Source organism: Mirounga angustirostris, unplaced genomic scaffold (assembly GCF_029215605.1).
Source record: "Mirounga angustirostris isolate CCGP_5_RB_7025 unplaced genomic scaffold, mMirAng1.0.hap1 SCAF_5, whole genome shotgun sequence".
NCBI classification, from domain to species: Eukaryota; Metazoa; Chordata; class Mammalia; order Carnivora; family Phocidae; genus Mirounga; species Mirounga angustirostris.
Genome location: NW_026991713.1, coordinates 137,469,293 through 137,483,877, shown reverse-complemented (window position 1 = coordinate 137,483,877; position 14,585 = coordinate 137,469,293). Strand labels below are relative to the sequence as shown.

At 39.0% G+C, this 14,585-nt stretch overlaps 1 pseudogene; it reads right to left on the bottom strand.

The window, feature by feature from the left end:
• Positions 1–1,308: 1,308 nt before the first annotated feature.
• LOC123840600 (14-3-3 protein theta-like) lies at positions 1,309–1,950 on the bottom strand (annotated as a pseudogene).
• Between the last annotated feature and the right edge of the window lie 12,635 nt (positions 1,951–14,585).

Genomic DNA, 14,585 nt, shown 5'->3' with positions numbered 1-14,585 from the left:
CAGCTCCAGTATTGTTTCTCAGGATGGCTTTGACTTTCAAAGGCCTTTTGTGATTCCACAGAAAACTTTAGGATTCTTCTACTTCTATGAAAAATACTAGTGGTATTTTTAAGATTTCTTTATTTGACAAGAGAGAGAAAGCAAGCAAGCAGGGGGAGTGGAAGAGGGAGAAGCAGGCTCCCCGCAGAGCAGGGAGCCCGATGCGGGGCTCGATCCCAGGACCCTGGGATTATGACCTGAGCTGAAAGCAGATGCTTAACTGAGCCACCCAGGTGCCCCACTATTGGTATTTTGGTAGGGATTGCATTGAATCTGTAGATTGCTTGGGGAAGTAGACATTTTAGCAATATTCTTCCAAACCATGAGCATGATATATCTTCCCATATGTATTCAATTTTTTTTGAACAATGTCTTGGTTTTGAGAGTACAGGTCTTTCACCACCTTGGTTAAGTTTATTCCCAGGTGTATTTTTGCTTCAATTGTAAATGGAATTGTTTTATCTCCGTGTACAAAAACATGGCAGATTGCAGATGTTGGTATCTTTGAAACTTAACTGAATCTACTGGTTCTGACAGTTCTTCGGTGTCTGTTTTCTGTACATACTATCCTGTCATCTGCAAATAGTTTTACTTTTTCCTTTCTAATTTGGATGCTTTTTTTTTTTTTTTTTGTCTGATTGCTGCATCTAGGACTTCAGTATGATGTTGAATAAAAGGACTATGGACATCCTTTTTCATCTCAGAATAAGAGCTTTGTTGCCCCAACTGAGTAGGATAATTGTTAAATATGGACTTTATTATACTAAGTTCCCTCTAAAACTCAACAAAATGGGTTACCTCATGAATCGATGTTGAATTTTGTCACTTCATCTCTTGAGATAGGATTTTTATCCTTTCTCTTCTGTAATTCGAGTATAGTTAACATAGTGTTTAGTTTCAAGTGTACAACATAGTGAATCAACAATTCTGTATGTTTCTCAGTGCTCATCATGAGAGTCCTCTTAATCCCCTTCACGAATTTCACCTCCCACCTCCCCTCTGATAAGTTTTTATAGTTGTCTTTTATTATGTTGAATCTCACATGACTGAAATCATGGTATTTGTCTTTAACTTATTTAGCATAAGGGTATCCTCTAGAACCCTCCTTGTTGGAAATGCCAAGATTCCATGCTTTTATGGCTGAGTAATATTCCATTGTCCATATACATCTTTATTCATCTATTGGACAGTTAGGCTGCTTCTATATCTGGGCTACTGTAAATACTGTAATAAGAATGGGGGTACATATATCTTTTAGAATTAGTGTTTTCATATTCTTTGGGTAATACCCAGTATTGAAGTTATTAGATCATAGGGTAGTTCTGCAATGGCCTCATCAAAAGCTGTTTTAGCCAGTGTGCAGGCAAGCTCTGGATTATTAAGGATCTCCTAGTAAAATACAGAAAAGAGCCCCAGACGGATTGGGTGTGGGGGTTACATCTTTCTTCTATCAAGAGCCTCTTGGTAAGCTCTTTGGGAATTACCTATCGTTTGTTTTCGATCATCACCACATGCAACTTCAGCAAGGTACCGGAAGTAATCTCCCTTCATTTTCAGATAGAAGACCTTACTCTCTGGATTAGTTGCATTGGCTATTAAATACTTACCGAACAATTCCATCACCATGGTGCAGATGGACCTCAGCTCAGACTCCACTTTCTCAGGATAGTCCTTAATCAGCTGCGACTTCTTGCCCGAGGTGTCGGTTTTCTGCTCGATGCTCGAGATGACCCTCCAGGGAGACCTCTGGCCCCCGACCACATTCTTGTAGGCCACCAAGAGCAGGTTGTGCTCCTCATTGGACAGCTTGGCGCCCTGCTCAGTCATGGCCTTCATGCAGGTGGCCATGTCATCATAGTGCTCGGCCTGTTCGGCCAGCTTCACCTTCTGGATCAGCTCCATCCTCTCCATGGGGACGCGGAGAGGAGAGCGAGGGTGAGCACTGACCCGGATCAGGAGGAGGCGTGCGGACGGCCTTCACGTCTCCACGGTGTGAGTCCCACCACTTTGATCAGCTTTTGGCTTTACACTGAAGATTCCTACAAAGACAGCATCCTCCTCATGCAGTTGCTTAGAGACAACCTAACATTACGGACATCAGACAGTGCAGGAGAAGAATGTGGTGTGGCAGAAGGGGCAGAAAACTAAATGCATACAGGGTGGTCATCCTTCTTCCCCTCAAGAAACCTTTTTACTCCTCCATTCCTTATTCTATTTGGATTTCCTATAGCAAAGAAACCTATTCTTGTGTATGGAATCAACTGTTTATAGTCTTCACACCACAGCTTTGGGAAAACTCCATTCCTTGATTTGTCTTGGACTTCCTGGTGTGCAGTTACTGCTGTAGAAAAGTATTAATAGCTTCATTTCATATAAACCTAAGTAACTTCCAAACACTTATGTAGAGGACTAAAAATGGATCTGGTATTGAAGTAATCTGAACCAGTTCTGCAAGTGACTGTGTTTTGTATTACTGTGAAGATATGAAAATGTAGTCATTACAATTTGCAAAGTGTTCTACGTAACTTCTTAATTTCTACATTCCCTCCCTTACTCTTCTTCAGAGGTTTCCTTTCAGTAAGCAACTTTTCCCTGCTCTTAATGTATTCTTTTTTGGTAGGAATCCAGAAGTATTTGATTAAATGGAAAAGCATTTGGCATTTCTGTGCTGGGGGTCACAAATTGAAATGCCTCCTGTATCATATGATGGAGGTCTTGTATATCTGTGACAACAGGAAGTTTCCTTATTCATTCTTCATTGCTGCTGTTTAAGTTGAGAACTTCCCTTCCCAATAAAAATTCACTTACGGCTCCTGTCTTTGTAGTTCTGGTATTCACTTTATGTAATAGAAGTAACACATTGCTGCCAGAACACAAGCATTGCTTTTGGCAAATTAAGGTACATGTCATTTCTTACTATGCTAGAAAGGGGAGATAAAGTACACAAGTCCGAGTCTAAAACGTTAGTACTTTTCCATGCAGATTTGTGCACATATGAGAGGGTGTCCTGTTTGTCTAGTGATTGTCATGTAGAGAGTTGGACCACTATTGTGTGTTGCTAATCATTGACTGTAGTCCCAAAAAAGCCTTGTGGAAATGTTATGCCCTATGTAACCGCAGAGTAACATAAAATAAAACTACATTTTATAAACCAAAAAAAAAAAAAAAACCTAGGGTAGTTCTATTTTTAATTCTTTGAGGAATCTCCATACTGTTTCCCAGAGTGACTACACCAGTTTGTTCCCACCAGCTATGCACGAGAGTTCCCCTTTCTCTGCATCCTGACCAATCCTTATTTCTAGTGTTGATTTTACCCATTCTGACAGGTGAGGTGATAGCTCATTGTAGTTTTGATTTTCATTTCCCTGATGAGTGATGTTGAGCATGTTTTCATGTCTGGCCATCTGTCTTTGGAGAAATGTTTGTTCATGTGTTCTGGCCATTTTTTTTAATTGGGTTATTTGCAGTTTTCTGGTGTTGGTTTATAGAAGCTGTTCATATATTTAGGATGTTAATCCTTCATTGGATATGTCATTTGCAAATATCTTCTCCCATTCAGCACATTCTTTTAGTTTTGTTTGTGCAGAAATATGTTTTGATGTAGTCCAAATTACTTTTGCTTTTATTTCCCTTAGGCATATCTAAAAAAATTTGCTATGGCTGATGTCAGAGAAATCACTGCATGTGCTCTCTTCTAGGATTTTTCTGGTTTTAGGTCTCACATTTATGTCTTGAATCCATTTTGAGCTCTTGTGTATGGTGTAAGAATGTGGTCCAGTTCCATTTTGCATGTGGCTATCAGTTTTCCCAGCACCATTTGTTGAAAAGACTTTTCCCATGACCTATTCTTGCCTCCTTTGTTAAGGATTAATTGACCAAATAAATGAAGATTTCTTTCTGGGCTCTCTATTCCATCGATCTGTGTGTCTATTTTTGTGCCAGTGTCCTACTGTTTGGATTACTATGGCTTTGTGTAGTGTATCTTGAAATCTGGAATTGATACCTCCAGGTTTGTTGTTTCTCAGGATTACTTTGGCTATATAGGGTCTTCTATGGTTCCATACACGTTTCAGTATTTGTTTTCTGAAAACTGTTGCTGGTATTTTGACAGGCATTGAAGCAAATCTATAGATTGCTTTGGGTAGACATTTTGACAGTGTTCTTCCAATATATGAACATGGAATATCTTTCCATTTGCTTGTTATCCATCTCTTTTGTCCGTGTTCTGTAGTTTTCAGGGTACAGGTTTTTCACCTCTTTGGTTAGATTTATTCCTAAGTATTTCATTTTCGATGCAATTATAAATGGTGATGTTTAGTTTTTTAAGATTTTATTTAAGAGAGAGCATGAGAGGGGGGAGGGTCAGAGGGAGAAGCAGGCTCCTCACTGAGCAGGGAGCCCGATGCGGGACTCTATCCTGGGACTCCAGGATCATGACCTGAGCCGAAGGCAGTCGCTTAACCAACTGAGCCACCCAGGAGCCCAGCAATTATAAATGGTGATGTTTAATGTCCGCAATTTCATTGTTAGTGTACAGAAATGCTATCCATTCCTGGGTATTTTACATCCTACCATTGTATTGAACATGTTTATTCTAGTATTTTGCTTGAATCTGTAGGATTTTCTGTGTATCATGTCACTTGCAAATAGTGATGTTTTTACCAATATGAATACCTCTTTTTATTTCTTGTTTGATTGCTATGCCTAGGATTTGGAGTACTATGTGGAATAAGTGTTGAGAATGGATCCTTGCTTATTCCTGACCTTAGGGGGAAAGCTGTTTTTCACCAGTGAGGATAGTTAGAAGTGTGGTTTTCATATGTGATGTTTTATTATGTTGAAGTAGGTTTCTTCTAACACCATTTGTGTTGAATATTTTTATCATTAATGGATGTTGAATCTTGTCAAATGTTTTTCTTCTGTTGAGATGACAGGATTTTTATCTGTCATTTTGATGTGGTTTATGGTGTTGATTTGTAACTACTGAACCACTCTTGCATCCTGAGAACAAATCCCACCTGCTTGTGGGGTAAGATCTTTTTCATCTATTTTTGGAGGCATTTTGCTAATATTGTTGAGGATTATTGCATGTATGTTCATCAATGATACTGTCCTGTAGTACTGTGTATGTGGTGTCTTTGGTTTTGGTATCAGGGTAATGCTGGCCTCAATGTATTTGGAAGCTTTCCTTCCTCTTAATTTTTGGAGTAGTTGGAGAATAGGTATTCTTTAAAAGAATTTGTGAATCCATCTGGTCCTGGACTTTTATTTTCTGGTAGCTTATAGATGACTGACTCAATTTCATTACTTGTAATTGGTCTGTTCAGATTTTCTATTTCTTTCCAGTTCAGTTTTGGAAACTGTTTCTAGGAATTTATCTATTCTAGGTTGCCAGCTGTGTTAGCATATAATGGTTCATAGAATTCCTTTTATAATCCTCTATTTCTGTGGTGTCAGTTCTCATTTTTTATTCTATTTGGTCCTTTCTCTTGAGTCTGGTTAAGGGTTTATCAATTTTGTTTATCTTTTCAAATGATCAGCTCTTGGTTTCATCAGTTTTTTTCCTTAATATTTTTAGTCTCTACACCATTTATTTCTGCTCTGATCTTTTGCTCATACCTTGGGCTTTGAATTTTTTCTAGTTGCTTTAGTCATAGGGTTAGATTGTTTTCTTGAGGTAGGCCTGTATTGCTATACCCTTCCCCCTTACAATTGCTTTCATTGTGTCCCAGAGATTTGGAAACATTTTCACTTTCATTTGTCTCCATGTATTTGATCTCTTATTCGATTGCTTCATCAACACATTGGTTGTTTAGAGTCTTTTGTCTCCACATGTTTTTCCAGGTTTATTTATTTCCAGTTTCTTAGTCATGGTTGGAAAAGATGCATGGTGTGATTTCAATTTTAAATTTGAGGCTTGTTTTCTGGCCTCATATGTAATCTATTCTGGAGAATGTTCTATGTGGACTTACAGAATGTGGATTCTAATTTTGGATGGAATATTCTGTATATATGTCATGTCCCTCAGGTCCAATGTGTCATTCAAAGATACTATTTCCTTATTGATTTTGTCTGGATGATCTATCCACTGATATGAGGGGAGTGTTAAAGGCCCCAACTACTGCACTACCATCAGTTTAATATTTATTTATGTATTATGTATTTAGGTGCTCCAGTGTTGAGTGGGTATTTACAATGGTCCTATCCCCTTGTTGGATTGTTCTTTTTAACATTACAAATTGCCCTTATCTCCTGTTGGTCTTTGTTTTAAAGTCTATTTTGCCTAATAAGAGTATTGCTACCTCAGCTTATTTTTCCCCACTGCCATGGGCATGGAAAATGTTTTTCCATCCCTTCACCTGGTGTATGGGTCACTAGGTCTGAGGTGAGTCCCTTGTAGGCAGCATATGGAGGAGTCTTTTTTTTTTTTTTCCTCCACTGTCGTGTTGTGTTTTGTTTTGTTTTTTAGAGCATTTAAGTTCTTTCCATTTGAAGTAATTACAGATAGGTATGTATGTATTGCCATTTTTAAAAATGTTTTCTGGCTGTTGTAGTTCTGTTCCTTCTCTTGCTCTTTGTGATAAGTATACTGTTTTGTTTGGCTTTCTCTATCGTGTATCATAGGTTTTTGGGTCGTGGCTACCATGAGGTTCATAGAGAATATCTGAAGTAAGTAGCAGTCCATATTAATTTGATAGTTATTTAAGTTCAAATATGCTGAAAAAGTTCTTCCCCCTTCTCTTGCCCTTTTACTCCTCCACATTTTATGTATGTTGTCATGTTTCTTTTTGTTCCCTTTTCTTATGCTGAATTATGGCCATTTCTCTTCCATTTAAAGAAGTCCTTTGAACACTTTTTTTTTGCTTCCCAACTGCTTATCAGAAGAGGCTACATTATGTACTTTAGTCCTTTTAATACTAATTCCAGCATAGTTAACATACAGTATTATATTTCAGGTGTACAATATAGTGATTCTACACTTCACATTACTCAGGGCTCTTCATGGTGACTGTCCTCTTGATCCCCTCCACCTGTTTCACCCATCTCCCCCCCCCCCCCCACCTCCCTCTAGCAAGAAGGATCAGTTTGTTCTCTATAGTTAAGTATGTTGGGGGTGTTTTTGTTAAATTCCACATAGGAAATTATCTGGCATTTATCTTTGACTTCAATTAGCATTATACTCTAGGTCATTCCATGTTGCAAATGGCAAGATTTCATTCTGTTTATAACAGAATATTACATTGTATGTGTACCTACCCTATCTTTATCCATCTATCCATGGACACTAGCATTGCTTCTACAATTTCTCTTGTAAATAATGCAGTAAACATAGGGGAGCATAGATCTTTTCAAATTAGTGTGTTCATATTCTTTAGGTAAATACCCAGTAGCAGAATTACTGGATCATACAGTAATTCAATTTTTAATATTTTGAGGGACCCATACCATTTTCCACAGTGGCTGCACCAGTTTGCATTCCCATCAAGGTGCACCGGGTATTCCCTTTCCTCCACATCCTTGCCAATAGTTGTTTCTTGTGTTGATTTTAGCCATTCCAACAGAGGTGAGGTGATAGCTCATTGTGGTTTGGATTTGCATTTCTCTGATCAGTGATGTTCAGCATGTTTTCATGTGTCTTTTGGCCATCTGTAGGTCTTTGGAGAAATGTCTGTTCAGGTCTTCACAATTTTCATTTGGATTACTTTGGTGGTGGGCGGGGGGATTGGCTGGTGGTGGTGGTGGTGTTGGCTTCCCTGGCTGTGCAAAAGCTTTTTATTTTTGTGTAAGTCCTAATAGTTTTTTTGCTTTTGGTTCCCTTGCCTCAGGAGACTTATCTAGAAGTTGCTAGAGCCAATGTCAAACAAGTTAATGCTTGTGTTCTCTTCTAGGACTTTTATGGTTTTCGGTCTCACATTTAGGTCTTTAATCCATTTTGAATTTTTTTGTACATGCTGTAAGAATGTGATCGGTTTTTTTTGGTGTGTGTGTCAGGTGGGGGGTGGGTTATGGATTTTGGTTTTTGTTGTTTTGCATGTGGCTGTCCAGTTTTCCCAACACAATTTGTTGAACAGTCTTTTTCTTGTTGTATATTCTTTACTGCTTTGTCTAAGATTAAATGACCTTATAAAATGTGGGCTTCTGTGTTCTCTATTCTCGCACTGATCTTTATGTGCCAGTGCCATTCTGTCTTTTGATTACGACTTTGTGTAGTGTATCTTGAAATCTGGGATTATGATACCTCCCATTTTGTTCTTTTTCAAGTTTTGTTTCGGCTGTTGGAGGTCATTCGTTCCATACAAATGTTAGGATTCTTCTAGTTATGTGAAAAATGCCATTGGCATTTTGAGAGGGACTGCATTAAATCTGTAGACTGCTTTAGGTGGTATAGACATCTTAACAATACTGCTTTGCCCAATCCTTGAGCATGGAATATCTTTTCATTTATTTCTGTGGACTTTAATTTCCTCGATGTTCTATAGATTGCAGAGTACAGGTCTTTCACCTCCTTGGTTAAGTGTATTTCTTGGTATTTTATTTTTGGTACAATTGTAAATGGGATTGTTCCCTTAATTCCACATTATTAGTGTATAGAAATGCAATGGATTTCTGTATATATATATTTTTTTAATTTTGTCAGAGCGCACACAAACGGGGAGCAATAGGTGGAAAAGCAGGCTCCCTGCTGAGCAAGGAGCCCAATGTGGGGCTCCATCCCAGGACCCTGGGATCATGATCTGAGCTGAAGGCAGACACTTAACTGACAGAGCCACCCAGGTGTCCCTGTATATTGATTTTTTTTTTTTTTAATCCAGCAACCTGAGTTTATTTACTCTGTTGGTAGAGTCTTTGTGTGTGTGTGTGTGTAAATATATATAGTATCATGTCATCTGCAGATAGTGGAAGTTGTACTTACCAATTTGAATGTGTTTTTTTTTTTCCCTCATGTTAATCCCCATACATTACATCATTAGTTTTAGATGAAGTGTTCCATGATTCATTGTTTGTGCATAACACCCAGTGCTCCATGCAGAACGTGCCCTCCTCAATACCCACCACCAGGCTAACCCATCCTCCCACCCCCCTCCCCTCTAGAACCCTCAGTTTGTTTTTCAGAGTCTATCATCTCTCACGGTTCGTCTACCCCTCCGATTTCCCCCGCTTCATTCTTCCCATCCCGCTACCTTCTTCTTTTTTTTCTTAACATATATTGCATTATTTGTTTCAGAGGTACAGATTTGAGATTCAACAGTCTTGCACAATTCACAATGCTTATCAGAGCACATACCCAACCCAGTGTCTATCACCCAGTCACCCCATCCCTCCCACCCCACCCCCCACTCCAGCAACCCTCAGTTTGTTTCCTGCAATTAAGAATTCCTCATATCAGTGAGGTCATATGATACATGTCTTTCTCTGACTTATTTCGCTCAACATAATACCCTCCAGTTCCATCCACGTCGTCGCAAATGGCAAGATCTCATTCCTTTTGATGGCTGCATAATATTCCATTGTATATATATACCACTTCTTCTTTATCCATTCATCTGTCAATGGACATCTTGGCTCTTTCCACAGTTTGGCTATTGTGGACATTGCTGCTATAAACATCGGGGTGCACGTACCCTTTCGGATCCCTACTTTTGTATCTTTGGGGTAAATACCCAGTAGTGCAATTGCTGGATCATATGGTAGCTCTATTTTCAACTTTTTGAGGAGCCTCCATACTGTTTTCCAGAGTGGCTGCACCAGCTTGCATTCCCACCAACAGTGTAGGAGGGTTCCCCTTTCTCCACATCCCCACCAACATCTGTCGTTTCCTGACTTGTTAATTTTAGCCATTCTGACTGGTGTGAGGTGGTATCTCATTGAGGTTTTGATTTGGATTTCCCTGATGCCGAGCAATATTGAGCACTTTTTCATGTGTCTGTTGGCCATTTGGATGTCTTTTTGGAAAAATGTCTGTTCATGTCTTCTGCCCATTTCTTGATTGGATTCTTTGTTCTTTGGGTGTTGAGTTTGATGAGTTCTTTATAGATTTTGGATACTAGCCCTTTATCTGATATGTCATTTACAAATATCTTCTCCCATTCTGTTGGTTGTCTTTTGGTTTTGTTGACTGTTTACTTTGCAAAAGCTTTTTATCTTGATGAAGTCCCAATAGTTCATTTTTGCCCTTGCTTCCCTTGCCTTTGGCGATGTTTCTAGGAAGAAGTTGCTTCGGCTGAGGTCGAAGAGGTTGCTGCCTGTGTTCTCCTTTAGGATTTTGATGGACTCCTGTCTCACATTGAGGTCTTTCAACCATTTGGAGTCTATTTTTGTGTGTGGTGTAAGGAAATGGTCCAGTTTCATTCTTCACCATGTGGCTATCCAATTTTCCCAACACCATTTGTTGAAGAGACTGTCTTTGTTCCATTGGACATTCTTTCCTGCTTTGTCAAAGATGAGTTGACCATAGAGTTGAGGGTCCATTTCTGGGCTCTCTATTCTGTTCAATTGATCTATGTGTCTGTTTTTGTGCCAGCACCATGCTGTCTTGATGATGACAGCTTTGTAATAGAGCTGGAAGCCCGGAATTGTGATGCCGCCGGCTTTGCTTTGCTTTTTCAACATTCCTCTGGCTATGCGGGGTCTTTTTTGGATCCATACAAATTTTAGGATTATTTGTTCCATTTCTTTGAAAAAAGTGGATAGTATTTTGATGGGGATTGCATTGAATGTGTAGATTGCTCTAGGTAGCATTGACATCTTCACAATGTTCTTCCAATCCATGAGCATGGAACGTTTTTCCATTTCTTTGTGTCTTCCACAATTTCTTTCATGAGTATTTTATAGTTTTCTGAGTACAGATCCTTTGTCTCTTTGGTTAGATTTATTCCTAGGTATCTCATGGTTTGGGGTGCAATTGTAAATGGGATCGACTCCTTAATTTCTTCTGTCTTTTTGGTGTATAGGAATGCCACTGATTTCTGTGCATTGATTTTATATCCTGCCACTTTACTGAATTCCTGTATGAGTTCTAGCAGTTTTGGGGTGGAGTCTTTGGGGTTTTCCACATAAAGTATCCTATCATCTGCAAAGAGTGAGAGTTTGACTACTACTTTGCCAATTTGGATGACTGATTTCTTTTTGTTGTCTGATTGCTGTGGCTAGGACTTCCAATACTATGTTGAATAGCAGTGGTGATAGTGGACATCCCTGCCGCGTTCCTGACCTTAGGGGGTAAGCACTCAGTTTTTCCCCATTGAGAATGATATTCGCTGTAGGTTTTTCATAGATGGCTTTTATGATATTGAGGTATGTACCCTCTATGCCTATACTCTGAAGAGTTTTGATCAAGAAAGGATGCTGTGCTTTGTCAAAAGCTTTTTCTGCATCTATTGAGAGGATCAAATGATTCTTGTTCTTTCTTTTGTTAATGTATTGTATCACGTTGATTGATTTGTGGATGTTGAACCAACCTTGCAGCCCAGGGATAAATCCCACTTGGTCGTGGTGAATAATCCTTTTAATGGACTGTTGGATCCTATTGGCTAGTATTTTGGTGAGAATTTTTGCATCCATGTTCATCAGGGATATTGGTCTGTAATTCTCTTTGATGGGGTCTTTGTCTGGTTTGGGGATCAAGGTAATGGCCTCATAAAATGAGTTTGGAAGTTTTCCTTCCATTTCTATTTTTTGGAACAGTTTCAGAAGAATAGGTATTAATTCTTCTTTAAATGTTTGGTAGAATTCCCCTGGGAAGCCATCTGGCCCTGGGCTTTTGTTTGTTGGGAGATTTTTGATGACTGCTTCAATTTCCTTAGTGGTTATAGGTCTGTTCAGGTTTTCTATTTCTTCCTGGTTCAGTTTTGGTAGTTGATACATCTCTAGGAATGCATCCATTTCTTCCAGGTTATCTAATTTGCTGGCATAGAGTTGCTCATAATATGTTCTTATAATTTGTATTTCTTTGGTGTTGGTTGTGATCTCTCCTCTTTCATTCATGATTTTGTTGATTTGGGTCATTTTTCTTTTTGATAAATCTGGCCAGGGGTTTATCAATCTTGTTAATTCTTTCAAAGAACCAGCTCCTACTTTCGTTGATCTGTTCTACTGTTCTTTTAGTTTCTATTTCATTGATTTCTGCTCTGATCTTTATTATTTTTCTTCTCCTGCTGGGTTTAGGCTTTATTTGCTGTTCTTTCTCCAGCTCCTTTAGGTGGAGGGTTAGGTTGTGTACTTGAGACCTTTCTTGTTTCTTGAGAAAGGCTTGTATTGCTATATACTTTCCTCTTAGGACTGCCTTTGCTGCATCCCAAAGATTTTGAATAGTTGTGTTTTCATTTTCATTGGTTTCCATGTATTTTTTTAATTCTTCTTTAATTTCCTGGTTGACCCATTCATTCTTCAGTAGGATGCTCTTTAGCCTCCATGTATTTGAGTTCTTTCCGACTTTCCTCTTGTGATTGAGTTCTAGTTTCAAAGCATTGTGGTCTGAAAATAGGGAATGATCCCAATCTTTTGGTACCGGTTGAGACCTGATTTATGACCTAGGATGTGATCTATTCTGGAGAATGTTCCATGGGGACTAGAGAAGAATGTGTATTCCAATGCTTTGGGATGGAATGTTCTGAATATGTCTGTGAAGTCCATTTGGTCCAGTGTGTCATTTAAAGTCTTTATTTCCTTGTTGATCTTTTTTTTTTTTTTAAAGATTTTTTTTAATTTGAGAGAGAGCATGAGAGTGGGGAGGGTCGGGAGGGTCAGAGGGAGAAGCAGACTCCCTGCTGAGCAGGGAGCCTGATGCAGGACTCGATCCAGGGACTCCAGGATCATGACCCGAGCCGAAGGCAGTCACTTAACCAACTGAGCCACCCAGGTGCCCCTATTTCCTTGTTGATCTTTTGCTTAGATGATCTGTCCATTTCAGTGAGGGGGGTGTTAAAGTCCCCCACTACTATTGTATTGTTGTCGATGTGTTTCTTTGCTTTTGTTATTAATTGCCTTATATAATTGGCTGCTCCCATGTTAGGAGCATAGATATTTACAATTGTTAAATCTTCTTGTTGAATAGACCCTTTAAGTAGGATATAATGTCCTTCCTCATCTCTTATTATAGTCTTTGGTTTAAAATCTAATTTGTCTGATATAAGGATTGCTACCCCAGCTTTCTTTTGGTGTCGATTAGCATGGTAAATGGTTTTCCACCCCCTCACTTTCAATCTGGGAGTGTCTTTGGGTCTAAAATGAGTCTCTTGCAGACAGCATATCGATGGGTCTTGTTTTTTAATCCAGTCTGATAGCCTGTTTCTTTTGACTGGGGCATTGAGCCCATTTACATTCAGGGTAACTATTGAAAGATAGGAATTTAGTGCCATTGTATTGCCTGTAAGGTGACTGTTACTGTATATTGTCTGTGTTCCTTTCTGGTCTATGTTGCTTTTAGGCTCTCTCTTTGCTTAGAGGACCCCTTTCAAGATTTCCTGTAGGGCTGGTTTTGTGTTTGCAAATTCCTTTAGTTTTTGTTTGTCCTGGAAGCTTTTTATCTCTCCTTCAATTTTCAATGACCGCCTAGCTGGATATAGTATTCTTGGCTGCATATTTTTCTCATTTAGTGCTCTGAATATATCCTGCCAGTCCTTTCTGGCCTGCCAGGTCTCTGTGGATAGGTCTGTTGCCAATCTAATGTTTCTACCCTTGTAGGTTACATACCTCTTCTCCCAAGCTGCTTTCAGGATTTTCTCTTTGTCTCTGAGACTCGTAAGTTTTACTATTAGATGTCGGGGTGTTGACCTATTTTTATTGATTTTGAGAGGGGTTCTCTGTGCTTCCTGGATTTTCATGCGTGTTTCCTTCCCCAAATTAGGGAAGTTCTCTGCTGTAATTTGCTCCATTATACCTTCTGCCCCTCTCTCTCTCTCTTCTTCTTCTGGGATCCCAATTATTCTAATGTTTCGTCTTATGGTATCGCTTATCTCTCGAATTCTGCCCTCGTGATCCAGTATTTATCTCTTTTTCTCAGCTTCTTTATTTTCCATCATTTCATCTTCTATGTTACTGATTCTCTCTTCTGCCTCATTTATTCTAGCAGTTAGCGCCCCCATTTTTGATTGCACCTCATTAATAGCCTTTTTGATTTTTACTTGGTTGGATTTTAGTTTTTACTTCTCCAGAAAGGGTTTCTCTAATAACTTCCATGCTTTTTTCAAGCCCTGCTAGTATCTTTAAAGTGATGATTCTGAACTCTAGATCTGACATTGTACTAATGTCCGTATTGAGTAGGTCCCTGGCAGTCGGTACTACCTCTTGTTCTTTTTGTTGAGGTGATTTTTTCCATCTTGTCATTTTGTGCAGAGAATAGATTGAGAGAACAAAATGCTAGCAGAGTAACAACGTCCCCAGAAAATATACTCTAAACAAATCAAAAAAGACCTGAAACAGTGGAAAAAAACAAAGAGAAAAAAAACAGAAAGAAAAAGAAACAAAACAACAAAAAAAAAACCAGAATGTGATCAAATATGATCGGGCTGGTATATAGATCAGTGCCACACACTAGATTTGGGGTG